At 32.4% G+C, this 3,792-nt stretch overlaps 1 non-coding gene across 1 annotated transcript; it reads left to right on the forward strand.

Annotated features, from left to right (window-relative positions):
- Nucleotides 1-393: 393 nt before the first annotated feature.
- On the forward strand, nucleotides 394-500 carry LOC121204043 (small nucleolar RNA R71). Its single transcript, XR_005898971.1, has one exon. It is a non-coding gene; the product is annotated as a small nucleolar RNA R71 (small nucleolar RNA).
- Nucleotides 501-3,792: the final 3,292 nt, after the last annotated feature.

Below are 3,792 nucleotides of genomic sequence, written 5' to 3' on the forward strand. Positions count from 1 at the left end.
GTCTAATTACCATATGTTCCATAGCTATTTGATACTTATAGCTACTAGAACTCAAATTTTACATTTTATGCAATTTAGTCCTTTCCCTAATTAAACATACAACCGGTAAAATTTTCGTACCAAAATTTTCATGTGACCTTCCTATCATGATACCAACCATATAATAAAATAAAATAAAATTTTATTTTTGGCTAGGATTTGTGGTCCTGAAACCACTGTTCTGATATCACCGAAAATGGGTTGTTACAATCATTGTTGGTAATTTTTTTCCAAAATATCATATGCTTTGTTGTAAGATTCATCCAACAATGTACCGTTAGCAAATGCATCCACTACGATTCTTGTATGTGCACTCAACCCATTCTAGGAAATTTCCATTTAATCTTGTGCTGAAATCCATGCATTGGACATTTCTGAATTAAATCTTTAAATCATTCCCAAGCCTCATATAACGTTTCATCCTCCAATTTTTGAAAATATGTAATGTCATTTCTAAGCTTGGCATTCATGTTTTTGTGGATTATACCGTAGCAAAAACCTCTAGCAAAGGTCATTCCATGATGTCACTGTCCCCGACGATAAAGTTTTATTGCTTGGTCTCTCAAGGAATATTGGAACAATTTAAGTTTTAGGGCATCTTCAAGAACACCATGTTACCTGAATGAGTCACAAACTTCTAAAAAAAGTCACAAATGCAATCTTGGATCTTTAGTGGGCAGTCTTCCAAATTGTCCTACTGTTGGTAACATCTGAAACATTATAAGTGTAACATCCCAAAATAGGGCCTAAACGGAATAGTGGTTACGAAACCACGAATCTGAGATTAAAAAATTTTATTCCGATAAAGTTTTAAGGTTTATTCATTGATTGAATAATTGTGTGAAAATTTCGTGAAGAAATTTTATGTATAAGTGCCTAATTTGATAATTAGACCATTATATCTAAGTTTGGACAAAAATGGGCAAGAATAGGACAAATTTTGAAAGAAAAGCCTTTAAGGGCATTTTGGTCCTTTAGTAATTAAAAGAATTAAAAAGGGTAAATAAAGCCAAAATTGGTCCATCTTCTTCATAGAGGCCAAATATAGCATGACGAAAGCCATGGTTAGGGTTTCCAAGCTTTCCAAACTCAATAGCAAGTCTGTTCTAGCCTCGTTTTTAATGTTATTTACGTTTTTAGAGTCCTGGTAACTTGATTTAGCTTATTCTAGCAATAATTCATGCCAGGGTTCATATTTGGAAAAATACCCATAGGTTAAATGTATTTATTTTGATGTTTTATGGTAGAATATGAAGCTTGAAATTATGTTAAACAACTTTTGCTAAGTGATTTTAAGTGACAATGACTAAAACGACATAATCGGTAAAAATATCTAATGCTCATGAGTACATGATAGAGTGAGAATTTGATCTTGCCATGGAAGGGAAAAATGTTCAGAATGTCATAAAACATAAGAAAAATGGAAAAATTTTAATTTCTGAGCCTAGGAGAAAAATTGTAATTCTGCAAAGGTTTAGGGGCAAAATTGTAATTTTTCAAAAGTTTGAGTTAGGGAAAGTTTTGAATAGTAAATTAATTAAATAAGTAAAATATGATTTTTTAGATCCCGAAAAGTGAGTTTTGGACCTAGAACGGGAGAAAAACTGAAAATCGGGGAAGATGGTAAAATAGTCGTTTTGGTATCGAGGTAAGTTCATATGTTTAATAAGAATTTAATTATGCATATTTGAATGATAAATTGATATTCTGGCCATAAATACTTTAGTATTGAGTTTCAGATATAATGATTAATGTTCGATAATAATTCGATATTGGAAAGAGAACATATATAATTTATATGTAAGACCATATTTTGTATTATGGCTTTGTAAGATAACAAGAAAGTATTGACTAGCATAGTTTGATGAGAGTAAGTTAAGTTGATGATATGATAAGATTGAGAATGTAAGTATGTAAGTTGAGTAGCATTTTATTATTATGCAATTATTGTTATTAGTATTGTTATTATTGAGTTGTGCGACTAACCTTGAGAATTTGAGAAAGTATGTTTCAGCTATGACTTGACAAGGCATTGATATCTCAAACTCCATGGTTGCACCATGGAAATTAAGAAAGAATTGATGGAAAAGTTTATGTTCATAACATGACATTTAAGGAGGAATTGACGGTTAAGGATACAATGTAAGACCATGTTAAGACATGGCATTGGTAAGGCAAGGATCCCGTGTAAGACCATGTCAAGACATGGCATCGGCATTTATTTAGGACTCCACGTAAGACCACATCAAGATGTGGCATTGCCACTAAGACAAGGATACTATGTAAGACCATGTTTGGAACATGACATTTGGTAAAACAAAGATACCATGTAAGACCATGTTTGGAACATGGCATTTGATAAGATAAGGATATCATGTAAGACCATGCCAAGGCATGGCATTGATAAGTTCTATAAGGCAAGGTAATCATGTAAGACCATGTCAAGACATGGCATTGATGAGTTACTATAAGACAAAGGTCCCATGTAAGACCATGCCAAGGTATGGCTTTGGTGAGTTCATAAGGCAAGGATATCACGTAAGACCATGTCAGGACATGAAAATGGTAAGTTCAAAAAGGAAAAGGTTCCCGAGTAATCCAAAGATTAAGTCAAAGAAACAAGGTGAGAACATGAAGAAAGAGTACAGGTATGCATTTAAGGCTTATTTAATATTGGGATTGTAAGAAATTGAGATTATCAAGTAGTAAGTAAGTGATGAGTTTTCAATTATGCTTGTGACACTTTATGACATGATTGGCAATATGCCTATATTATGAAAGAGTACTCATGTGTTAGCGAGATGTTGCAGGTATGTAAGCAAGCTATTAAGTAAGGTGCCTTTTGTATTCTGTGTCTTTGGTAAGGTTACCAATGAGTAAGATGGGAAAGTAAGAACTAAACATTATTTAAGCAAATTATGATAGCATAGTAGTAAGCTAAATTGATTGCTAATGCTTTTTATTTTACATGTGAACTTACTAAGATTTATAAGCTCACTTCTTTCACTTTCCCATGTTTCAAGGTACTTAAAAGCAAGCTCGGTTTGGATGTCATCGGAGATCACTTCACCCTATCGACTATCAAGTTACCAAATGGGTATCTTCGTTTACGAACGTTCTAGTTTATGGCATGTATAGGGACTTAGCCATTTTGTGTGTATGTCCTTATGATATGGCTAAAGAATGGTATGTAAATATTTGATAACGATTAGCTATTGAAATGGCTAATGAAGAACATGTTTCGTTGTTATGTATGCCTAAATGGTAGTTAATACAAAGAAATCATGAAAAAGTGAAATTAGCATTAAAATAGTATTAAACAGCAGCTGTAATGTGAACTTGAAAAATCACCAAGAATAGTAGAAATGAAATTATGTATATTAGATATAGAATTAAAGCTTATTGAGTGTATTTTCATATGAAAGAAACAGAGTAAGCAAAAGAAGTGTATATTAAGAGATATTTGAATTTTAGTGAGATTGGGTCAGAACGATTTCTGAATCCCCTGTTCTAAATTTATAAATTCACTAAAAACTTTACAAAAAGATTTAGAAGTTGTAGTAGTTATAGTTTATAATTATAGATTCCTTAGTGAATATACTTTCAAGAGAAACAAACGGCATGGTTATTTGAATTCTGTACAGGGAGAAAATTGATTCGTAGTGAGGAGACGTCAGAGTAGTCAAACAGTGCAATAGGGAAAGCTTTCACTAATAAAATGCACTAATTGGCTAGACCAAAAATTCTGGAAAA

This window comes from Gossypium hirsutum, chromosome A07 (assembly GCF_007990345.1).
Source record: "Gossypium hirsutum isolate 1008001.06 chromosome A07, Gossypium_hirsutum_v2.1, whole genome shotgun sequence".
Taxonomy (NCBI): Eukaryota; Viridiplantae; Streptophyta; class Magnoliopsida; order Malvales; family Malvaceae; genus Gossypium; species Gossypium hirsutum.